Source organism: Hyperoodon ampullatus, assembly GCF_949752795.1.
Source record: "Hyperoodon ampullatus genome assembly, chromosome: 4".
In the NCBI taxonomy this organism is placed as follows: Eukaryota; Metazoa; Chordata; class Mammalia; order Artiodactyla; family Ziphiidae; genus Hyperoodon; species Hyperoodon ampullatus.
In genome coordinates this window covers 64581296-64606862 of record NC_136917.1, presented here as the reverse complement: position 1 = coordinate 64606862, position 25567 = coordinate 64581296, and the positions used below count along the sequence as shown (strand labels likewise).

The following is a 25567-nucleotide window of genomic DNA, read 5'->3' as shown; positions in this document are numbered from 1 at the left end:
ATGATATCTCATTGTAGTTTTGATTTGCATTTCTCTAATTAGTAAAGATGTTGAGCATCCTTTCATGTGTTTGTTGGCAGTCTGTATATCTTCTGTGGAGAAATGTCTATTTAGGTCTTCTGCCCATTTTTGGATTGGGTTGTTTGTTTTTTTGTTATTGAGCTGCATGAGCTGCTTATAAATTTTGGAGATTAATCCTTTGTCAGTTGCTTCATTTGCAAATATTTTCTCCCATTCTGAGGGTTGTCTTTTGGTCTTGTTTATGGTTTCCTTTGCTGTGCAAAAGCTTTTAAGTTTCATTAGGTCCCATGTGTTTATTTTTGTCTTTATTTCCATTTCTCTAGGAGGTGGGTCAAAAAGGATCTTGCTGTGATTTATGTCATAGAGTGTTCTGCCTATGTTGTCCTCTAAGAGTTTGATAGTGTCTGGCCTTACATTTAGGTCTTTAATCCATTTTGAGCTTATTTTTGTGTATGGTGTTAGGGAGTGATCGAATCTCATACTTTTACATGTCCCTGTCCAGTTTTCCCAACACCACTTATTGAAGAGACTGTCCTTTCTCCACTGTACATTCCTGCCTCCTTTATCAAAGATAAGGTGACCATATGTCCGTGGGTTTATCTCTGGGCTTTCTATCCTGTTCCATTGATCTATCTTTCTGTTTCTGTGCCAGTACCATACTGTCTTGATTACTGCAGCTTTGTAGTATAGTCTGAAGTCAGGGAGCCTGATTCCTCCAGCTCCATTTTTCGTTCTCAAGATTGCTTTGGCTATTCGGGGTCTTTTGTGTTTCCATACAAATTGTGAAATTTTTTGTTCTAGTTCTGTGAAAAATGCCAGTGGTATTTTGATAGGGATTGCATTGAATCTGTAGATTGCTTTGGGTAGTAGAGTCATTTTCACAATGTTGATTCTTCCAATCCAAGAACATGGTACATCTCTCCATCTATTTGTATCATCTTTAATTTCTTTCATCAGTGTCTTATAATTTTCTGCATACAGGTCTTTTGTCTCCTTAGGTAGGTTTATTCCTAGATATTTTATTCTTTTTGTTGCAATGGTAAATGGGAGTGTTTCCTTGATTTCACTTTCAGATTTTTCATCATTAGTATATAGGAATGCCAGAGATTTCTGTGCATTAATTTTGTATCCTGCAACTTTACCAAATTCATTGATTAGCTCTAGTAGTTTTCTGGTAGCATCTTTAGGATTCTCTATGTATAGTATCATGTCATCTGCAAACAGTGACAGCTTTACTTCTTCTTTTCCAATTTGGATTCCTTTTATTTGCTTTTCTTCTCTGATTGCTGTGGCTAAAACTTCCAAAACTATGTTGAATAAGAGTGGTGAGAGTGGGCAACCTTGTCTTGTTCCTGATCTTAGTGGAAATGGTTTCAGTTTTTCACCATTGAGGACGATGCTGGCTGTGGGTTTGTCATATATGGCCTTTATTATGTTGAGGAAAGTTCCCTCTATGCCTACTTTCTGCAGGGTTTTTATCATGAATGGGTGTTGAATTTTGTCGAAAGCTTTCTCTGCATCTATTGAGATGATCATATGGTTTTTCTCCTTCAATTTGTTAATATGGTGTATCACGTTGATTGATTTGCGTATATTGAAGAATCCTTGCATTCCTGGGATAAACCCCACTTGATCATGGTGTATGATCCTTTTAATGTGCTGTTGGATTCTGTTTGCTAGTATTTTGTTGAGGATTTTTGCATCTATGTTCATCAGTGATATTGGCCTGTAGTTTTCTTTCTTTGTGACATCCTTGTCTGGTTTTGGTATCAAGGTGATGGTGGCCTCGTAGAATGAGTTTGGGAGTGTTCCTCCCTCTGCTATATTTTGGAAGAGTTTGAGAAGGATAGGCGTTAGCTCTTCTCTAAATGCTTGATAGAATTCGCCTGTGAAGCCATCTGGTCCTGGGCTTTTGTTTGTTGGAAGATTTTTTATCACAGTTTCAATTTCAGTGCTTGTGATTGGTCTGTTCATATGTTCTATTTCTTCCTGATTCAGTCTTGGCAGGTTGTGCATTTCTAAGAATTTGTCCATTTCTTCCAGGTTGTCCATTTTATTGGCATAGAGTTGCTTATAGTAATCTCTCACGATCTTTTGTATTTCTGCAGTGTCAGTTGTTACTTCTCCTTTTTCATTTCTAATTCTATTGATTTGAGTCTTCTCCCTTTTTTTCTTGATGAGTCTGGCTAATGGTTTATCAATTTTGTTTATCTTCTCAAAGAACCAGCTTTTAGTTTTATTGATCTTTGCTATTGTTTCCTTCATTTCTTTTTCATTTATTTCTGATCTGATTTTTATGATTTCTTTCCTTCTGCTAACTTTGGGATGTTTTTGTTCTTCTTTCTCTAATTGCTTTAGGTGCAAGGTTAGGTTGTTTAGTCGAGATATTTCCTGTTTCTTAAGGTGGGATTGTATTGCTATAAACTTCCCTCTTAGAACTGCTTTTGCTGTATCCCATAGGTTTTGGGTCGTCGTGTCTCCATTGTCATTTGTTTCTAGGTATTTTTTTATTTCCTCTTTGATTTCTTCAGTGATCACTTCGTTATTAAGTAATGTATTGTTTAGCCTCCATGTGTTTGTATTTTTTATAGCTCTTTTCCTGTAATTGATATCTAGTCTCATAGCATTGTGGTCGGAAAAGATACTTGATACAATTTCAATTTTCTTAAATTTACCAAGGCTTGATTTGTGACCCAAGATATGATCTATCCTGGAGAATGTTCCATGAGCACTTGAGAAAAATGTGTATTCTGTGGTTTTTGGATGGAATGTCCTATAAATATCAATTAAGTCCATCTTGTTTAATGTATCATTTAAAGCTTGTGTTTCCTTATTTATTTTCATTTTGGATGATCTGTCCATTGGTGAAAGTGGGGTGTTAAAGTCCCCTACTATGATTGTGTTACTGTCGATTTCTCCTTTTATGGCTGTTAGTGTTTGCCTTATGTATTGAGGTGCTCCTATGTTGGGTGCATAAATATTTACAATTGTTATATCTTCTTCTTGGATCGATCCCTTGATCATTATGTAGTGTCCTTCTTTGTCTCTTCTAGTAGTCTTTATTTTAAAGTCTATTTTGTCTGATATGAGAATTGCTACTCCAGCTTTCTTTTGGTTTCCATTTGCATGGAATATCTTTTTCCATCCCCTTACTTTCAGTCTGTATGTGTCTCTAGGTCTGAAGTGGGTCTCTTGTAGACAGCATATATATGGGTCTTGTTTTTGTATCCATTCAGCCAATCTGTGTCTTTTGGTGGGAGCGTTTAGTCCATTTACATTTAAGGTAATTATCGATATGTATGTTCCTATTCCCATTTTCTTAATTGTTTTGGGTTCGTTATTGTAGGTCTTTTCCTTCTGTTGTGTTTCTTGCCTAGAGAAGTTCCTTTAGCATTTGTTGTAAAGCTGGTTTGGTGGTGCTGAACTCTCTCAGCTTTTGCTTGTCTGTAAACGTTTTAATTTCTCCATCAAATCTGAATGAGATCCTTGCTGGGTAGAGTAATCTTGGTTGCAGGTTTCTCTCCTTCATCACTTTAATTATGTCCTGCCACTCCCTTCTGGCTTGTAGAGTTTCTGCTGAGAGATCAGCTGTTATCCTGATGGGGATTCCCTTGTGTGTTATTTGTTGTTTTTGCCTTGCTGCTTTTAATATGATTTCTTTGTGTTTAATTTTTGACAGTTTGATTAATATGTGTCTTGGCGTATTTCTTCTTGGATTTATTCTGTATGGGACTCTCTGTGCCTCCTGGACTTGATTAACTATTTCCTTTCCCATATTAGGGAAGTTTTCAACTATAATCTCTTCAAATATTTTCTCAGTCCCTTTCTTTTTCTCTTCTTCTTCTGGAACCCCTATAATTCGAATGTTGGTGCGTTTAATGTTGTCCCAGAGGTCTCTGATATTGTCCTCTGTTCTTTTCATTCTTTTCTCTTTATTTTGCTCTGCATTAGTTATTTCCACTATTTTATCTTCCACCTCACTTATCCGTTCTTCTGCCTCAGTTATTCTGCTATTGATCCCATCTAGAGTATTTTTCATTTCATTTATTGTGTTTTTAATCGATGCTTGATTCATCTTTAGTTCTACTAGGTCCTTGTTAACTGTTTCTTGCATTTTGTCTATTCTATTTCCAAGATTTTGGATCATCTTTACTATCATTATTCTGAATTCTTTTTCAGATAGACTGCCTATTACCTCTTCATTTGTTAGGTCTGGTGGGTTTTTATCTTGCTCCTTCTCCTGCTGTGTGTTTTTCTGTCTTCTCATTTTGCTTATGTTACTGTGTTTGGGGTCTCCTTTTTGCCGGCTGCAGGTTCGTAGTTCCTGTTGTTTTTGGTGTCTGTCCCCAGTGGCTAAGGTTGGTTTAGTGGGTTGTGTAGGTTTCCTGGTCGAGGGGACTAGTGCCTGTGTTCTGGTGGATGAGGCTGGATCTTGTCTTTCTGGTGGGCAGGTCCACGTCTGGTGGTGTGTTTTGGGGTGTCTGCAGACTTTTTATGATTTTAGGCCACCTCTCTGCTAATGGGTGGCGTTGTGTTCCTGTCTTGCTAGTTGTTTGGCATAGGGTGTCCAGCACTGTAGCTTGCTGGTCGTTGAGTGAAGCTGGGTGCTGGTGTTGAGATGGAGATCTCTGGAAGATTTTCGCCGTTTGATATTATGTGGAACTGGGAGGTCTCTTGTGGACCAGTGTCCTGAAGTTGGCTCTCCCACCTCAGAGGCACAGTACTGACTCCTGGCTCCTCAATTTGGGATGATTTGTTGTCTATTCATGTATTCCACAGATGCAGGGTACATCAAGTTGATTGTGGAGCTTTAATCCGCTGCTTCTGAGGCTGCTGGGAGAGGTTTCCCTTTCTCTTCTTTGTTCTCACAGCTCCCGGGTCTCAGCTTTGGATTTGGCCCCGCCTCTGCGTGTAGGTCGCCGGAGGGCGTCTGTTCTTCACTCAGACAGGAAAGGGTTAAAGGAGCAGCCTCTTCGGGAACTCTGGCTCACTCAGGCCGGGCGGGAGGGAGGGGCACGGAGTGCGGGGCGAGCCTGCAGCGGCAGAGGTCGGCGTGACGTTGCACCAGCCCGAGGCGCGCCGTGCGTTCTCCCAGGGAAGCCGCCCCTGGATCCCGGGACCCCGGCAGTGGCGGGCTGCTCAGGCTCCCGGAAGGGCGGTGTGGACAGTGACCTGCGCTCGCACACGGGCTTCTTGGCGGCGGCAGCAGCAGCCCCAGCGTCCCTCGCCCGTCACTGGGCTCCGCGCTTTCAGTCGCGACTCGCGCCCGTCTGTGGAGCCCCTTTAAGCAGCGCTCTTAATCCCCTCTCCTCGCGCAGCAGGAAACCAAGAGGGAAGAACAAGTCTCTTGCCTCTTCGGCAGCTCCAGAGTTTTCCCGGACTCCCTCCCGGCTAGCTGTGGCACATTAGCCCCCTTCAGGCTGAGTTCTCGCCGCCAGCCCCAGTCCTCTCCCTGCGCTCTGACCGAAGCCCGAGCCTCAGCTTCCAGCGCCGCCCGCCCCGGCGGGCGAGCAGACAAGCCTCTCGGGCTGGTGAGTGCCGCTCGGCACCGATCCTCTGTGCGGGAATCTCTCCGCTTTGCCCTACCCAGGTATGTGGGGAGTTTCTTGCCTTTTGGGAGGTCTGGGGTCTTCTGCCAGCGTTCAGTAGGTGTTCTGTAGGAGTTGTTCCACGTGTAGCTGTATTTCTGGTGTATCCGTGAGGAGGAAGGTGATCTCCGCGTCTTACTCTTCCGCCATCTTACCCGGAAGTCTTGTTGGAAGATTTTTAATCACAGTTTCAATTTCATTTCTTGTGATTGGTCTGTTCATATTTTCTATTTCTTCCTGGTTCAGTGTTGGAAGGTTATACCTTTCTAAGAATTTGTCCATTTCTTCCAGGTTGTCTATTTTATCAGCATCGTGTTGCTTGCAGTAGTCTCTTAGGATGCTTTGTATTTCTGTGGTGTCTGTTGTAACTTCTCCTTTTTCATTTCTGATTTTATTGATTTGAGTTCTCTCCCTCTTTTTCTTGATGAGTCTGGCTAATGGTCTATCAATTTTGTTTATCTTCTCAAAGATAGCCAGCTTTTCGTTTTATTGATCCTTGCTATTGTTTTCTTTGTTTCTATTTCATTTATTTCTTCTCTGATCTTTATGATTTCTTTCCTTCTGGGAACTTTGGGTTTTGTTTATTCTTCTTTCTCTGTTTCCTTTAAGTGTAAGTTTAGATTGTTTATTTGAGATTTGTCTTGTTTCTTGAGGTAGGCTTGTATAGCTATAAACTTCCCTCTTAGAACTGCTTTTGCTGCATCCCATAGGTTTTGGATCGTCGTGTTTTCATTGTCATTTGTCTCTAGGTATTTTTTGATTTCCTCTTTGATTTCTTCAGTGATCTCTTGGTTATTTAGTAATGTATTGTTTAGCCTCCATGTGTTGTGCTTTTTATGTTTTTTTTTCCCTGTAATTCATTTCTAATCTCATAGCGTTGTGGTCAGAAAAGATGCTTGATAAGATTTCAATTTTCTTAAATTTACTGAGGCTTCATTTGTGACCCAAGATGTGATCTATCCTGTAGAATGTTCCGTGCACACTTGAGAAGAAAGTGTAATCTGCTGTTTTTGGATGGAATGTCCTATAAATATCAATTAAATCTATCTCGTCTATTGTGTCATTTAAAGCTTCTGTTTCCCTATTTATTTTCATTTTGGATGGTCTGTCCATTGGTGTAAGTGAGGTGTTAAAGTCCCCCACTATTATTATGTTACTGTCGATTTCCTCTTTTATAGCTGTTAGCAGTTGCCTTATGAATTGAGGTGCTCCCATGTTGGGAGCATGTATGTTTATAATTGTTCTATCTTCTTCTTGGATTGATCCCTTGATCACTATGTAGTGTCCTTCCTTGTCTCTTGGAACATTCTTTATTTTAAAGTCTATTTTATCTGATATGAGTATTGCTACTCCAGCTTTCTTTTGATTTCCATTTGCATGGAATATCTTTTTCCATCCCCTCACACTCAGTCTGAATGTGTCCCTAGGTCTGAAGTGGGTCTCTTGTAGACAGCATATATATTGGTCTTGTTTTTGTATCCATTCAGTGAGCCTGTGTCTTTTGGTTGGAGCATTTAATCTATTCACGTTTAAGGTAATTATTGATATGTATGCTTCTATTACCATTTCCTTAATTGTTTTGGGTTTGTTTTTGTAGGTCTTTTCTTCTCTTGTGTTTCCCACTTAGAGAAGTTCCTTTAGCATTTGTTGTAGAGCTGGTTTGGTGGTGCTGAATTCTCTTAGCTTTTGCTTGTCTGTAAAGCTTTTGATTTCTCCATTGAATCTGAATGAGATCCTTGCTGGGTAGGGTAATCTGGGTTGTAGGTTCTTCCCTTTCATCACTTTAAGTATATCATGCCACTCCCTTCTGGCTTGTAGAGTTTCTGCTGAGAAATCAGCTCTTAACCTTATGGGAGTTCCCTTGTATGTTATTTGTCATTTTTCCCTTGCTGCTTTCAATAATCTTTCTTTGTCTTTAATTTTTGCCAGTTTGATTATTATGCATCTCAGAGTGTTTCTCCTTGGATTTATCCTGTATGGGACTCTCTGAGTTTCCTGGACCTCGGTGGCTCTTTCCTTTCCAATGTTAGGGAAGTTTTCGACTATAATCTCTTCAAATATTTTCTCGGGTTCTTTCTCTCCCTCTTCTCCTTCTGGGACCCCTGTAATGTGAATTTTGTTACATTTAATGTTGTCCCAGAGTTCTTAGGCTGTCTTCATTTCTTTTCATTCTTTTTTCTTTATTTTGTTCTGCAGCAGTGAATTCCACCATTCTGTCTTCCAGGTCACTTATCCGTTCTTCTGCCTCTGTTATTCTGCTATTGATTCCTTCTAGTGTAGTTTTCATTTCAGTTATTGTATTGTTCATATCTGTTTGTTTGTTCTTTAATTCCTCTAGATCTTTGTTAAACATTTCTTGCATCTTCTCGATCTTTGCCTCCATTCTTTTTCTGAAGTTCTGGATCATCTTCACTATCATTATTCTGAATTCTTTTTCTGGAAGGTTGCCTATCTCCACTTCATTTAGTTGCTTTTCTGGGGTTTTATCCTGTTCCTTCATCTGGTACATAGCCCTCTGCCTTTTCATCTTGTCTGTCTTTCTGTGAATGTAGTTTTTATTCCACAAGCTGCAGGATTGTAGTTCTTCTTGCTTCTGCTGTCTGCCCTCTGGTGGATGAGGCTATGTAAGAGGCTTGTGCAAGTTTCCTGATGGGAGGGACTGGTGGTGGGTAGAGCTGGGTGTTGCTCTGGTGGGCAGAGCTCAGTAAAACTTTAATCCACTTGACTGTAGATGGGTGTGGCTCGGTTCCCTCCCTGTTGGTTGTTTGGCCTGAGGCAACCCAATGCTGGAGCCTACCTGGGCTCTTTGGTGGGGCTAATGGCAGACTCCGGGAGGGCTCATGTCAAGGAGCACCCCCCAGAACCTCTGCTGCCAGTGTTTTCGTCCCCATGGTAAGCCACAGCCACCCCCCCCCCCCCAACCTCTGCAGGAGACCCTCCAGCACTAGCAGGTAGGTCTGGCTCAGTCTCCCCTGGGGTCACTGCTCCTTCCCCTGGGTCCTGATGCACACACTACTTTGTGTGTGCCCTCCAAGAGTGGAGTCTCTGTTTCCCCCAATCCTGTCGAAGTTTTGCAATCAAATCCCACTAGGCTTCAAAGTCTGATTCTCTAGGAATTCCTCCTCCCGTTGCCGGACCCCCAGGTTGGGAAGCCTGACATGGGGCTCAGAACCTTCACTCCAGTGGGTGGACTTCTGTGGTATAAGTGTGCTGCAGTTTGTGAGTCACCCACCCAGCAGTTATGGGGTTTGATTTTATTGTGATTGCACCCCTCCTACCATCGCATTGTGGCTTCTCCTTTGTCTTTGGATGTGGGGTACCCTTTCTGGTGAGCTCCAGTGTCCTCATGTCGATGATTGTCCAGCAGCTAGCCGTGACTCTGGTGTTCTCACAAGAGGGAGTGAGAGCGTGTTCTTCTACTCTGCCATCTTGGTTCCTTCTCGATCATATCTTTTTTATTTTTCAGTTTGTTAATATGATGTATCACATTTGCTAATTTGCATATATTGAAGAATCCTTGGAATTCTCTCCTTCTACTAACTTTGGGTTTTGTTTGTTCTTTCTCTTGCATCCCTGGGATAAATCCCAGTTGATCATGGTGTATGATCCTTTGAATGTGTTGTTGGCTTCGGTTTGCTAGTATTTTTTTTTTTTAAATGGTAGAATGGGAACTGCCTTGTCCTGTGACTTTTTTTTTATATATATAAATTTATTTATTTATTTTTGGCTGTGTTGGGTCTTCGTTTCTGTGGGAGGGCTTTCTCTAGTTGCGGCGAGCAGGGGCCACTCTTCATCACGGTGCGCGGGCCTCTCACTCTCTCGGCCTCTCTTGTTGCGGAGCACAGGCTCCAGATGCACAGGCTCAGTAGCCGTGGCTCACAGGCCCAGTCACTCCGCGGCATGTGGGACCCTCCCAGACCAGGGCTCGAACCCGTGTCCCCTGCATCGGCAGGCAGACTCTCAACCACTGCGCCACCAGGGAAGCCCAGTTTGCTAGTATTTTGTTGAGGACTTTTGGGTCTATGTTCATCAGTGAGGTTGGCCTGTAATTTTCTTTTTTTGAGTTATCTTTGTCTGGTTTTGGTATCAGGGTGATGGTGATCTCATAGAATGAGCCTGGGAGTGTTTCTTCCTTGCAGTGTTTTGGAAGAGGTTGAGAAGGATAGGTATTAACTCTTCTCTAAATGTTTGATAGAATTTGCCCGTGAAGCCATCTGGTCCTGGACTTTGGTTTGTTGGAAGTTTTAAAATCACAGTTTCAATTTTAGTAGTTATGATTGGTTTGTTCATATTTTCTACATTATTTCTTCCTGGTTTAGTCTTGGAAGGTTGTACCTTTCTATGAATACATCCATTTCTTCTAGGTTGTCCATTTTATTGGCATAGAGTTGCTTGTAGTAGCCCCTTATGATCCTTAGTATTTCTGTGGTGTCTGTTGTAACTTCTCCTTTTTCATTTCTAATTTTATTGATTTGAGTCCTCTCCCTTTTTTTCTTGATGAGTCTGGCTAAAGTTTTATCAATTTTGTTTATCTTCTCAAAGAGCCAGCTTTTAGTTTCATTGATTTTTTTCTATTGTTCTCTTTGTCTCTATATCATTTTTTTCTGCTCTGATTTTTTATTTCTTTCCTTCTACTAAGTTTGGGTTTTGTTTGTTCTTCTTTCTCTAGTTGTTTTAGGTGTAATGTTAGGTTGTTTATTTGAAATTTTTCTTATTTCTTGAGGTAAGATTGTGTTGCTGTAAACTTCCCTCTTAGAACTGCTTTTGCTCTGTCTGATATGTTTTGGATTGTTGTGTTTTCATTGGCATTTGTCTCTAGGTACTTTTTAATTTCACCCTTAATTTCTTCAGTGATCCATTAGTAGTTTAGTAATATATTGTTTAGCTTCCATGTGTTTTTTTTACACTTTTTCCTCGTAGTTGATTTCTAATCTCATAGCATTGTGGTTGCAAAATATGCTTGATAGGATTTTAATTCTCTGAAACTTATTGAGGCTTGATTTGTGACCCAAGATGTGATTTATCCTGGAGAATGTTCTGTGTACACTTGAGAAGAAAGTGTATTCTGCTGCTTTCAGATTGGATGTCCTACAGATATCAATTAAGTCTATCTGGCCTAATGTGTCATTTAAGGCTTGTGTTTTCTTTTTTTAACATCTTTATTGGAGTATAATTGCTTTACAGTGTTGTGTTAGTGTTCTGACTATGTTTTACTCTGTTTTGTTAGTTTCTGTTTTATAACAAAGTGAATCAGCGATACGTATACATATATTCCCATATCCCCTCCCTTTTGCGCCTCCCTCCCACCCTCCCTATCCCACCCCTCTAGGTGGTCACAGAGCATTAAGCTGATCTCCCTGTGCTATGCAGCTGCTTCTCACTAGGTATCTGTTTTACATGTGGTAGTGTATATATGTCAATGCTACTCTCTCACTTCATCCCAGCTTACCCTTCCCCCTCTCTGTATCCTCAAGTCCATTCTCTATGTCTGTGTCTTTATTCCTGTCCTGCCCCTAGGTTCATCAGAACCATTTTTTTTTTTAGATTCCATATATGTGTGTTAGCATATGGTATTTTTTTTCTCTTTCTGACTTACTTCTCTCTGTATGACAGACTCTAGATCCATCCATCTCAATGCAAATAGCTCAATTTCATTTCTTCTTATGACTGAGTAATATTCCATTGTATATATGTGCCACATCTTCTTTATCCATTCTTCTGTCAGTGGACACTTAGATTGCTTCCATGTCCTGGCTGTTGTAAATAGAGCTGCAGTGAACATTGTGGTAGATGACTCTTTTTTGTTTGTTTGTTTTGTTTTTTTATTATATTTTAAATTTATTTATTTCATTTATTTATTTTTTGCTGTGTTGGGTCTTCATTGCTGTGCGTGTGCTTTCTCTAGTTGCTGCAAGTGAGGGCTACTCTTCATTGTGGTGCACGGGCTTCTCATGGTGGCTTCTGTTCTTGAGGAGCAAGGGGTCTAGGCGCATGGGCTTCAGTAGTTGTGGCAGGCAGGCTCAGTAGTTGTGGCCTGTGGGCTCTAGAATGCAGGCTCAGTAGCTGTGGTGCACGGGCTTTGTTGCTCTGTGGCATATGGGATCTTCCTGGACCAGGGCTTGATCCCATGTCCTCTGCATTGGCAGGTGGATTCTTAACCACTGCACCACCAGGCAAGCCCTACATGACTGTTTTTGAATTATGGTTTTCTCAGGGTATATGCCCAGTAGTGGGATTGCTGGGTCATATGGTAGTTCTATTTTTAGTTTTTAAAGGAACTTCCATACTGTTCTCCATAGTGGCTTTATCAATTTACATTCCCACCAACAGTGCAAGAGGGTTCTCTTTTATCCACACCCTCTCCAGCATTTATTGTTTCTAGATTTTTTGATGATGGCCATTCTGACTGGTGTGAGGTGACACCTCATTGTAGTTTTGATTTGCATTTCTCTAATGATTAGTGATGTTGAGCACCCTTTCATGTGTTTGTTGGCTATCTGTATGTCTTCTTTGGAGAAATGTCTATTTAGGAATTCCACCCATTTTTGGATTAAGTTGTTTGTTTTTTTGATATTGAGCTGATAAGCTGCTTGTATGTTTTGGAGATTAATCCTTTGTCAGTTGCTTCATTTGCAAATATTTTCTCCCATTCTGAGGGTTGTCTTTTCATCTTGTTTATGGTTTTCTTTGTTGTGCAAAAGCTTCTAAGTTTCATTAGGTCCCATTTGTTTATTTTTGTTTCTATTTCCATTTCTCTCAGAGGTGGGTCAAAAAGGACCTTGCTGTGATTTATGTCATAGAGTGTTTTCCCTATGTTTTTCTCTAAGAGTTTTTTTAGTATCTGGCCTTACATTTAGGTCTTTAATGCATTTTGAGTTTATTTTTGTGTATGGTGTTAGGAAGTGTTCTAATTTCATTCTTTTACATGTAGCTGTCCAGTTTTCCCAACACCAGTTACTGAAGAGGCTGTCTTTTCTCCATTGTATATTCTTGCATCCTTTATCAAAGATAAGGTGACCATATGTGTGTGGGTTTATGTCTGGGCTTTCTATCCTGATCCGTTGATCTACATTTCTGTTTTTGTGCCAGTACCATAATGTCTTGATTACTGTAGTTTTGTAGTATAGTCTGAAGTCAGGGAGCCTGATTCCTCCAGCCCTGTTTTTCTTTCTCATCATTGCTTTGGCTACTCAGGGTCTTTTGTGTTTCTACACAAATTGTAAAATTATTTGTTCTAGTGCTGTGAAAAATGCCATTGTTAGTTTGATAGGGATTGCATTGAATCTGTAGTTTGCTTTGGGTAGTACAGTCATTTTCACAATATTGATTCTTCCAATCCAAGAACTTGGTATATCTCTCCATCTGTTTGTATTGTCTTTAATTCCTTTCATCAGTGTCATATTGTTTTCTGCATACAGGTCTTTTTTCTCCTTAGGTAGTTTTATTCCTAGGTATTTTATTATTTTTGTTGCCATGGTAAATGGGAGTGTTTCCTTAATTTCTTTTTCAGATATTTTGTCGTTAGTGTATAGGTATGCAAGAGATTTCTGTGTGTAAATTTTGTATCCTGCTAGTTTACCAAATTCGCTGATTAGCTCTAGTAGTTTTCTGGTAGCATCTTTAGGATTTCATATACATTGTATCATGTCGCCTTCAAACAGTGTCAATTTTACTACTTCTTTTCTGATTTGTATCCCTTTTATTTCTTTTTCTTCTATGATTGCCATGGCTAAAACTTCCAAACTATGTTGATTAATAGTGGTGCAAGTGGGCAACCTTGTCTTGTTCCTGATCTTAGAGGAAATGGTTTAAGTTTTTCACCATTGAGAACGATGTTGGCTGTGGTTTTGTCATATATGGCCTTTATTATGTTGACGTAGGTTTCCTCTATGCCTATTTTCTGGAGAGTTTTAATCATAAATCGGTATTGAATTTTGTCAAAAGCTTTTTCTGCATCTTTTGAGATGATCATGTTTTTTATTCTTTAATTTGTTGATGTGGTGTATGACAGTGATTTGTGGATATTGAAAAAACCTTGCATCCCTGCGATAAAACCCACTTGATCATGGTATATGATGCTTTTAATGTATTGTTGCGTTCAGATTGCTAGTATTGTGTTGAGGATTTTTGTGTCTATGTTGATCAGAGATATTGGCCTGTGATTTTTTTCTTTTTTTTTTTGGTACCTTTGGTTTTGGTAACAGGGTGATGGTGGCCTCATAGAATGAGTTTGGGAGTGTTCCTTCCTCTGCAATCTTTTGGAATAGTTTCAGAAAACAAGTGTTAACTCTTCTCTAAATGTTTGATAGAAGTCACCTGTGAAACCATCTGGTCCTGGACTTTTTTTGTTGCCAGTTTTTTTTTTTTTGTTTTTTTTTTGCGGTATGTGCGCCTCTCACTGTTGTGGCCTCTCCCGTTGCAGAGCACAGGCTACGGACGCACAGGCCCAGCGGCCATGGCTCACGGGCCCAGCCGCTCCGCAGCACGTGGGATCTTCCCAGACCGGGGCATGAGCCTGCCTCCCCTGCATCAGCAGGCGGACTCTCAACCACTGCGCCACCAGGGAAGCCCTGTTGTCCGTTTTTTAATCATAGTTTCAACTTCAGTATGTGTGATTGGTCTTTTCATATTTTCTATTTCTTCCTGGTTCAGTCTTGGGAGATTGTACCTTTCTAAGAATTTGTTCATTTCTTCCTTAATATTTCTGTGGTGTCCACTGTAACTTCTCCTTTTTCATTTCTAATTTTATTGATTTGAGCCCTCTCCCTCTTTTTCTTGATGAGTCTGGCTAAAGGTTTATCAGTGTTGTTTATCTTTTCAAAGAACCAGCTTTTAGTTTCATTGATCTTTTCTATTGTTTTCTTTGCCTTTGTTTCATTTATTTCTACCGTGAACTTTATGATTTTTTTTTCCTTCTACCAACTTTGGGTTTTGTTTGTTCTTCTTTCTCTAGTTGCTTTAGGTGTAAGGTTAGGTTGTTTTTTTGGGATTTTTTTTGTTTCCTGTGGTAAGATTGCATTGCTATTAACTTCAGTCTTAGAACTGCTTTTGCTGCATCTCATAGGTTTTGGATCATCGTACTTTCATTTTCATTTGTCTCTAGGTATTTTTTAATTTCCTCTTTGACTTCTTCAGTGATCCATTGGTTGTTTAGTAACATTGTTTAGCTTCCACGTGCTTGTGTCTCTTAATTTCTTTTTCTTATAGTTGATTTCTAATTTCATACACTGTAGTCAGAATAGATGCTTGATATAATTTCAATTTTCTTAAATTTACTGAGGCTTGCTTTGTGGCCCAGCATGTGATCAATCCTGGAGAACGTTCCATGTGCTCTTCAGAAGAATGTGTATTCTGTTGCTTTTGGATGGCATGCTCTGTAAAAATCAAGTCCATCTGTTCTAATGTGTCATTTAAGCCCTGTGTTTCCTCATTGATCTTCTGTCTGGATGATCTGTCCATTGATGCAAGTGGGGTATTCAAGTCCCCCACTACTATTGTGTTACTGTCAATTTCTCCTTTTATGGCTGTTAGTATTTGCCTTATATATTGGGGTGCTCCTTGTTGGGTACATATATATTTACGATTGTTATATATCCTTCTTGAATTGATCTCTTGATCATTATGTAGTGTTCTTCTTTGTCTCTTGTAACAGTCTTTATTTTAAAATCCATTTTGTCTGATATGAGTATTGGTACTTCAGCTTTCTTTTGATTTCCATTTACACGGAATACGTTTTTCCATCCCCTCACTTTCAGTTTGTATGTGCCCCTAGATCTGAAGTGGGTCTCTTATAGATAGCAATATATATGGGCCTTGTTGTTGTATCCATTTAACCTGGCTTTGTCTTTTGGTTGGAGCATTTAATCCATTTACATTTAAGGAAATTGTTGATATATATGCTCTTAGAGCCATTTTGTTAATTGTTTTTGGATTTCTTTTTTTTTAAGTTAGAAAAATTAATTATTTTTATTTTTGGCTCTGTTGGGTCTTTGTTGCTGTGCATGGGCTCTCTCTAGTTGCAGCAAGTGGGGGTTACTTTTTGTTGTGGTGCGTGGGCTTCTCATTGTGGTGGCTTTTGTTGTTGAGGAACACAGGCTCTAGGCATATGGTCTTTAGTAGTTGTGGCATGCAGGCTCTAGAGAACTGGCTCAGTAATTGTGGCACCTGGGCTTAGTTGCTCTGCGGCATGTGGGATCTTCCTGGACCAGGGCTTGAACCCATGTCTCCTGCATTGGCAGGCAGATTCTTAACCACTATGCCACCAGGGAAGTCCCCTGGATTTCTTTTTGAAGGACTTTTTATTCCCTTCCTCTTTTGTTCTCTTCTGTTTTGATTCAATGACTATCTTTAGTGTTGTGTTTGGACTGTTTTTCTTTTTTTTTGTATGTATCTATTGTAGATTTTTGGTCTGCGGTTCCCATAAGGTTTTGTTGTAGCAGTCTGTATATGTACAAGATTGTTTTAAGTTGCCAGTCTCTTAATTTCAAATGCAATTCCCATATCCTTCATTTGCACTCTCCTCACCACTACTGGTTTTGATATCATATTTGTGTGTGGGTGATTTACTACATTTACTGTATTTTTACCTTTACCAGTGAGCTTTCCCATTTGTGATTTTCTTGTTTCCAGTTGTGGCGTCTTTTTTTTTTCCCCCCTGCCTAGAGAAGTTCCTTTAGGATTTGTTGTAAAGCTGGTTTGGTGGTGCTGAATTCTCTTAGCTTTTCCTTGTCTGTAAATTTTTAATTTCTCTGTTGAATCTGAATGAGAGCTTTGTTGGTTAGATTATTCTTGGCTGTAGGTTTTTCCCTTTCATCACTTAAAAATATATCATGTCACTCCCTTCTGGCCTGCAGAGTTTCTGCTGAAAAATCAGCTGATAACCTTATGGGGATTCCCTTGTATATTATTTATTGCTTTTCCCTCATTGTTTAATATTTTTCTTTGTCTTTAATTTTTGTCAGTTTGATTAATATGTTTCTCGACGTGTTCCTCCTGGGTTTATCCTGTATAGGACTCTCTGTAGTTCCTGGACTTGGGTGACTATTTCTTTCCCATGTTAGAGAAGTTTTTGACTATAATCTCTTCAAATATTTCTTCAGGCCCTTTCTCTTTCTCTTCTTCTTCTGGGACCCCTAAAATGTGAATGTTGGTGCATTTAATGGTGCCCCAGTAGCCTCTGAGACTGTCCTCATTTCCTTCTATCATTTTTTTCCCTTTATTCTGTTCTGTGGCAGTGATTTCCACCACTCTGTCTTCCAGCTCACTTATTCGTTTTCCTGCCTCAGTTATACTGGTATCAATTCCTTCTAGTGTATTTTTCATTTCAGTTTTTGTATTGTTCATCTGTGTTTGTTTGTTCTTTAAATCTTCTAACTCTTTGTTAAGCATTTCTTGTATCTTGCCTCCATCCTTTTTCCAAGATCTTGGATCATCTTTACTTTCATTACTCTAAATTTTTTTCACGTAGATTTTCTATCTCCTATCATTTAGTTGTTCTTGTAGGTTTTTATCTTGCTCCTTTGTCTGAAACATATTTCTCTGTCATCTCATTTTGTCTAACTTACTGTGTTTGTGGTATCCTTTACACATGCTGCAGAATCGTAGTTCCTCTTGCTTTTGGTGTGTGCCCCCTAGTGGGTGAGTTTGGTCCAGGGCCTTTTGCAGGCTTCCTCGTGGGGGGGGCTGGTGCCTGCCCTCTGGTGGGTGGATTTGGGTCTTGTCCCTCTGGTGGGCAGGGCTGTGTCAATTGGTGTGTTTTGTTTTGTCTGTGAGCTTAGTAGGACTTCAGGCAGCCTGTCTGCTGATGGGTACAGCTGTGTTCCTGTCTTGCTGGTTGTTTGGCCTGAGGCATTTCAGCGCTGGAGCCTGCAGGCTGTTGGGTGGGGTTGAGTCTTGGTGCTGAAATGGGGACTTCCTGTAGAGCTCATGCTGATTAATATTCCCTGGGGCCTCTGCTACCAGTGTTGTTGCCCCCACAGTGAACTACAGCCAAGCCCTGCTTCCCCAGGAGACACTCCAAGACCCCTAGGTAGGTCTAGTCCAGGTTCCTATGGAGTTACTGCTTTGTGCTGGGTCCAGGTGCTCGTGGTACCTTGTGTGCACCCTCCAAGAGTGGAGTCTCTCTTTCCCCCAGCCCTGTGGGGCTCCTGCCCTCAAGACCCACTGGTCTTCAAGGCTAAATGCTCTGGGGGTTCTTCCTCCAGATGCCAGACCCTCAGACTGTCTTGGAGAGTTATTTTTATGTGGGAATGTCCCTGTGTAGCCTGCATGGGTTTGAATTTTTTTTTTTTTGGGTGCAATGTTTGTTTTCAGTATGGTTGTCTGTCATCTCTTCAGTGTATGCTAGCTGTTATCTCCCTGATAGGGTATTTGACTGGTGTTTTGGTGACCAAAGCCTGCCCTGGGTATTGAGTGGAGCCTCCCCTTTGCTCTGTGGTTGTCACTGCCCTGTCAGGGGTGGGGTCTGCTCCCTAGGTATTGGAGTAGAGGCCCCCAGATCTGTTTCTTAGCTGTGTTTCTGATCTGCAGTGTGAGGGAGGTGGTATTGGAGCAGTCCCAATAAGAGAGAAGCCACTGAGTATTCCTCCTTCGGCGCTATTCACCCATGAACATGCTCTGTTGTGTCACCTTTTACCCGTTGTTTGAACTCACAAGTTCCTCTGTTGTCGGCTCTGCTCTCAGCCCCACCTTAACCACTGGTAGGCCGGCAATTGGCCTTGGTGTCTCTCAGGAGTTGTTTTCACCAGGCCACTAGTGTAGACCCACTGATGTCAGGTCCCAGGAGATTGCAGTAATCATGGATCTGGACCTGCTGTGGGTACTATGGGGGTGGCTCAGACTCTGGCCTGGCCCATCCCCCACATGTATGTGCTCACAAAGTCCACAGCTGCTAAAGCTAGACCCGTCTCAGCTGCAGGAGCATTTGTTGACTGTTTAGATGTTCTTCAGGTGCTAAGTTTACAAAGCCAGTTGTGGGGGTGTAATTCTGCCATTTGTGCAGCTGTGAGGAGAGATTTCAGCTCTTCTTTCATAGTTGCACACTCCCTGGGGCTCAGCTGTGGTTTCAGCTCCACCTCTGTGTGTGGGCCACCCACAGGCATCTGCTCCCAAGGCTGCCCTGGAGCACAAGAGCCCAGCCCTGTAGGGATGGGTCACACAGCAGAGCCAGAGGCCGTGGGTGCAAGAGAGCTGGCTCTGGAGGGGATGGGGTGCATGGGGGAGCGAGCCAGTGGCCGTAGGTGTGAGAGAGCCAGCCCTGGCGGGAGCCCTTCCTAATGCTCATGGAGGCAGGGGCTGGTGCATGGGCAGAGAGGCTTTAATGGCGACCTCGCCCTTTGTGTGTCCCTCAACAATGGTGCTTTGCTTCTATGGCAATCCGGGCTTCTTCCAGGAGGATTCCTGGTTGAGGAGCTCGTCTCTCCTGTCCTCTCAGGCTGTCACCTTGCAGAGAACAGCAGTTCTCTCCCTGGGTCTGCTCTCTAAACCCCACGTTCCAGCACCCAGCCCCTGGGCACATGTCTCAGGCTGGGATGTGCAGGGCCGCGGCTTGGACCCTCTGTGTAGGTCTCACTCTGTCCTGCCTGCCACAGACCAGTTGCTGCCCTCTCCTCTGAGCCCCCAAAGCTCCCCTTCTGTCCCACATGATCTCCTGTCAGTGGGGGGCCTTCTCCGGATGCGGGAACCTGTCCTCACCTTCAGCTCCCCCCAGGGGTGTAGGTCTCATCCTGCTTCCTCTCCTCTTCCTTTTTCCTTCTTTCATCCTACCCAGTTATGTGAGAATCTTTCTTGTGCTTTTAGGTGTCCGAGTTCCTCTGCTAGTGTTCAGCAGGTGCTCTGTGAGATTTTTTTCCATTTATAGATGTATTCTTGATGCATTTGTGGGGAGAGATGAACTCCATGTTCTCCTACTCCTCCGCCATCTTGGCTCCTCTCTAACAAATCAGTAGACTTTGAATAAAGCAGATTACCCACCATAGTGTGGGTGGGCCTCATCCAATCAGTTGAAGGTCTTAAAATCAAAATACTGAGCTCCCCTGAAGAAGGGGGAATTCAGCCAACAAACTGCCTTAGGAGTTGAACTGAAACTCTTCTCTGGGTCTCCAGCTGCCCACCTGCCCTACAGATTTGGACTTTCCAGCCTCCACAACTGCATGAGCCAATTCCTTAAACTATATCTCCCTTTCCCTACACACACATACACACACACAGACATGCACACACATACACACAGAGTGTGTGTGTTTCTTTGTAGAACCTGCACTACTGGTCATGGCACAGTGGACTTGAAACTCACCAAGGGCAGGGACTGTGTCTCCTTTGTGCGGCCCTGGGTCCCCCTCCCTAGCGCCATGCTGGCACATAGCAGGTGCTCCATCCACATGGTAGCTTGGTGATTACCAAGCACTTTATACATTCTGCATCCTAGCTGGAAAGTCTGCCCCAGTAAGAATCAAGAGTGACTGGACTCAAGAAATGGATAAGAGTCTGGGGGCTGGGGTGGATTTTAAGGGCTTGCAGGGCAGATGACGAGAAGTTTTGAGCCAGATGTTAGTTGTGCATTTGGGGACCTGAAACTTCAACATGGGGAAGAGAGACTTCTGGGGTCAGATGCCTGCCTTTGTCCAGGCTCTCTTTGGACTGGGCCAGAGCAGGGTCCATTTTGCTTTGACCATCATGGACCTATAATGGCGATGGAGAAGGGAGAGAAGGCCCCCGAGTAGTCCTGCCTTACGCAGTTCTCGCTTTAGCAAGTACATACAGACTGGGTAACTTTTTTCATGTTTTATTGTAAAGTCCTCAGAAAAAGAGCATTTACAATGACAATACTTTATGATAATCTGTGAATCGTCTTTATATCAAGTGGTACTGCAAATACATGGTGTGTCCAATACTGTGAAATACATCAAAGTAAACACAAACTTATCTCCAATGCCACATACAGTTGCTGTGTTGGTACAAATTTCTACTAAAGTTGATGTATTAAAAATAATTTATATATATTTTATAAATAAGGAAAAATTCACATGTATAGTAATTACAGGAGGCCTTTTGAGAAATACCAGTGATTACAGAAAATATATTTTGGAGTCTACACAACTGCTCAAAATAATGTAATCTGCCTCGACATAAGAGATCTGGAAGTTTTCTGAGGTGGGGGAGGATGAGAATCCTAACGGGACAAATTGTGTGTGTGTGACTGCATATCTCGAGGGTCGTTCACTACACTATAGCATGAACACAGCGTGTGTGACTACAGCAGCAAAACTCCATGCCTAGTCTGCTTTTAGATCATCTCACACGGCCTTCAGGAAGCACGAGCAGTGGGGGAGGGGGAGATGGGGTGCGAAGGGGAAGGGCCAGGAACGGAGAGGGGGCTGGCCAGCCGCCGGAGCCTGGGAGTCAGGGTGTGGGTCGGGGGCACCACAGAAAGCTGTGCTGTGGGTCTGGGATGGGGGACTTGCAGACCACTGTCCCTCACCTCTCTGAAGCAGCTGAAGTAGCAAGGGACAAACAACTCTTAAAGCTATGGCCGATGTCATGCTGGGCAGTGCATGAAGGTTTAGATTTAGGAAATTTTCTCATGTGAGAGCTCTTGGGCCCCATATCCAGCCAATAATGGTTGCCATTCCTCAGAAATGATCTTGAAGACAGTGCCCCCACTGGGCAGCATTGTCTGATCCCGCCTTGGTGACATGTGGAGAGCTGCGTGTCACTGGGCTGGGGGTAGGGTCGAGTTGACAGTTATTGCTTTGTGGCATGCAGACTGAGCCCTCTACAGCCCTCCAGGGCATGGCCTGCTCCCTGGGGCCACAGCAGAAAGGGATGGTCCCATGTTAGTCAAGGTGAGCTTGGAAAGAGGGGTATGTGAATTGCGGTTTGTCCAAAAACCACGCACATGCTCAACACTCTTGTGCTGGCTAAAGAAGCCTTGCTGTGAAGTTTGGAGGTCAATTCCTGCTCTCCCCCTATCTTCCATAATTTCACACATTGCGTTTGGTTAAATTCCCAATGCTGCTCACAGGTCCAAAGGATGGGTGAAACTCTGCTTGCTGGGCTCCAGGTGTCGGCTGGGTGGCTGGTGCCTAAACCCTGAAGGCCCAGATAAGATGCTCAAATCCTCAAGTGGCTTGGCAGGTAACCTGGTGTAGACAAAAGCAGGAAGTGGGTTGTAGTCCACCAGGTATTTGGGGTCTTGCAGTCACACTTTGAGTATAAACACTGTATATTTCCCCCTTGAACTTTTTTAAGCCCCTCTGTTCTATGATCTCTTGATTTTGGAGAGAAATCAAGGCAGTTAGTGACTTTCTTGAACAAAACTGCTTTGCCTATGTGCCAATCTGGGAGCAAATAGTAACATCTGGCCCTATGAGTGACTTTTCACTTGTACCCAAAGCAAGGAAGCAGCATGCAAAGGCCACTGGGGGCTGGTGTGGTGGTCAGGTGAGTTGCCCCTTGAAGTGTAGGAGTGGCTCATGAGCAGGAGGCCCCAGGCATAGGAAGGGAGCAGGAAAGGCAGAGAACAAAGTGAGGATGGAGGGAGGTGTAGCTCAGCCCTCTAAGGGCTTGACTGAGATGTTATGGTCTATATTCCCGTCTGACAGTTTCTGTCTGATAATAGCCGACTTCCCTGACAGTTCTGAGTTCTCACTCGTCTTGGTCACCTAACTCCAAAGGGCTGTGAGCTAGGGTTTGGGGGGTGTGATTTTGGGTAGCAAGCGGCTATGTCCCAGTGGGTTGTGATTGTACTTGGAGTGGGATCTGGGGTCCTGGGTTGGGGAGGATGGCAAAGAACTTTGCCATCGATGTCGGCATCGTTGTCATCCTACATCACCTGTCTGGCCTCCTGGCTCAGAGGTGCCAGGTGCAAGGAGGAGGTGCCGGGTGGAAGAAAGAGGATGTGAGGTAGATTGGTGGATGTGTAGGAGGGCGTTGGGAGCAGTATCATTGCTCCTGGAGGCTGGCTTCTGAAGAGGAGGATGGGAGAGTGAGCTGTGGGATTTGGTAATGAAATGGTGCAGTGTCCGTGGTACCTGAATGAAACACATTGTGAAAAATGAATGGATTACTATTTAAGCCCCTTGTAGAAAAATATATCCATCATGAAGCTGTTTCACATCTCAGTTCTGAAATCTCCTTTAGTTCACAGGTTATTTGGTCAGCAGAAAAGAAGTGGGGGCCACACAAAGCCAACTCCAGGCTGCTTTCCTCAGTGAAGACTCAGCAGTTACAATTCCCTAGGGCAGCAGGCGGTTCTTGGCTTTATTTGGGCTGGAGTGCTGTCCTCCAGGGCACTTACCTGGATCTGGGAGGCTGAGATGGGGCGGGGGGTGGGGGGTGGATTGCAGGGACTGAGCTGTCTCCCGTGATGCTATCTCTAGGTCACAGAATATGAAGCTTGGTATGAGTGTGGCCCCAGCCTAGATTTACAGGGCTCTCCCAGCTACTTCTGGGGGCTTGGGGAAAGTAGCAGGACCCTCAAATGACTTGGAGCCTTAAAAAAGGGGCCTGGGCCAGCCCCAGGCAGGGCTCGCTGGCTCAGTGTTACTGGGGCTGCGATGATGGTATCTGCCTCACTGTGTGTGGTTCACAAGCAAGCTTACTTGCACAGAAAGTCCATGCAGGCGTCTAGAAGCAGACAAATCCCTCTTCCCACCATCAATCCGTGGGTGGCTGCGTGGGCTTTTGGACCGAGAACCTCCATGTGGGGTCTTGCTCACTTGGGCAGAAGGAGGATGAGGGCCTCCATTTCAAATCTTTAATGTCACCGTGTCAATTACTTCTGTTTGTTAGTCTGAAAAAAAATCTACGTTAAATTTTTGTGAAATGAACTTTATTTCAAAATCCAGTAATTTTGAAATAGTTCATCACGTAAGTGGCTTTGGGGGTGATTCTTTTGGTAAAATGAATACTCCCTTAATGTGAAATATTAGTAGATAGCCGATAATTTGTGTTCATCAGAAGGATCGCTGGCTGTTGTGATGACTTCGTACCGCAGTGGCTTTCAAACTGTGTTCCATGAGCCTCTGCTGGGGCTAATGTGTGGGAGAAAGGGGCGGGTGGAGTCCTCGCCAGCCCTTCAGTCGGTTGCACTGCTAAAAACACATCGACTTTCCTTTGTGAATTTGCAAATTTCACAGTTTTCAGGGCCGTGATTCCCCTGTCCTATATAATTGTGTCTGAAATGCTGGCAGCAAGACCTAAACTGGCCGTCTCCAGCTTTGCAACTTCACAGTTACGACGAGAGGCAGAGAAGCTTTCCAGACACACTTAGAAGCGGAAGGAATTGTGGAAAAGGAACAGGTGCTGCTGAAGTCACTCCCAGTTGAAAAGGCCAGTTGGGACTGGATTGGTCTTTTACTCAGCAATCCTGCAGTCCAGAGGGGCCAGTGTTCTGGCCTGGCAGTTGGTGGGCTCTTCTTCATGTAGGCTCAGAGACTTTCTTTTTCTTCCAGGGACTGCCACAATTCAGAAGATGTTTTCCAAAGGAAGAAGCTCACGAAAGTTGGAGAATTTCAGGGATAGAAGTGGGACTTTGGAAGAAAATGTGTCAAGACATTGAGGCAGGAATAAAAAAAAAAGGTGAGATGTGTTTTCCATCCATCCCAGTTATTGTGAAACTAATTAGGCTTTTGAGGTCAGTTTCTTCAACCTATATCTACATACTGTATCTTAAAAAAAATCTATGAATGTTATTTGTCTAGGCACACCCTGGGAGTTGTTGGGGACAAGAGTTTGGTGGACTGAGATGCATGAAACACACTAGAGGATTGGCCAATGTCGGGAACTCTGTGGCGGGCAGGTGGGTTGGGCAGTTAGGTGGGAGTGAGAAGCTCTGTTTCCAGTGAGGCAAGGTCTGTGTCTTCCTTTCTCTGAAAGGGGCCATTCCTCAGCAGCCCAGGAAACTCATGGCCATGTTGGCAGGTGAAGGCATCTAACCTAATGTGTCTGTGATGGGACCACCTCTTCCAACTTCAGGTGGCTTGAAAAATGACCCTTCAAGCCAGAAAGCATACAAGTGCAATTTGGCCACTGATGTGCACGAGAAGGAAAGGGGTGTTTTGAGAGCCCAAGGGGGCCTCTTCCTTGCTGAGATTCTCTGATATGGGCTATCTTCACGGGGCTGTTGGGTTGTACTTCTTGATGCCCAGTGGAGAGCCTACGACAGCCTGAGACATTTGGGAATAATGCAGCAGTGCCAGCCCGTATCCTTGTGTATTACTGGGGAGAGAGGGACCCAAGTGTAAGAAACACTTACTGAAATGTGCTGTCTGTGCTATGGTGATGCAGGGACTGGGGTGCCAGAGCTGAGTGTGAGGGCCACAGGGAGAAGAGAAATGGGGTTTTAAAAGGGATAGCCTAAGGAACCCGCCTGAACCCCACTTGTATCCTTCGGGTTTCTGCATTGAGCCTGGAGGCCACTTTCTGCAGGCCGCACACACCTTTCCAGGCAAGCCTGGTCTGCCCTGAATCTGGGGTACTGGGCTGGCTAATAAATGTCCCCCTTCAGTACTGAAAAGCAGGCACGCAGGGTTTGTCTTGGTCTCTTGGGGTCCCAACCCAGAACGGAGCCTTTACCAATGTGGTGGCCTGATCTGCACTTGGGGGTGTCCCTGGTGCAGAGAACCACAATCGCTTGATGGCCATTGTCTTCTTTCTGGATGTGGGGTGGTGACTCTCAGAGCCATGGCCTAAGGCAGGGAGGAATACAGCTGGACCTCGGAGAGCGTCTTTCTGCTTACTAGCATTTGAGATTATAAAAAATTATTTTTTAATCAAAAATTCCAAAATAAAGTGAGTGATTTCCCCATCCCCCAAGATGCAATAAGTCTTGTTGGCTCTCCCTCAGGCTTACAACAAGTCAAATGGAAAGAAAAGCAAGAAGCAACTGCGAAGGAGAAAATGAGGTCCAGAGCGAGGGCAATGTGGCTCTCACGCCAGGAGGGAGAGCCCTGCTCCAG

At 43.3% G+C, this 25567-nt stretch overlaps 1 pseudogene across 1 annotated transcript in view; it reads right to left on the bottom strand.

Moving 5' to 3' along the window:
* LOC307051232 (cytochrome c oxidase subunit 7C, mitochondrial-like) overlaps window positions 1-19959 on the bottom strand; it is a 56618-nt pseudogene extending 36659 nt beyond the window's left edge. The window contains exon 1 of the transcript in view: window positions 19903-19959. The product of the transcript in view is annotated as a cytochrome c oxidase subunit 7C, mitochondrial-like (transcript). The remainder of the gene's footprint in view (window positions 1-19902) is intronic.
* Window positions 19960-25567: the final 5608 nt, after the last annotated feature.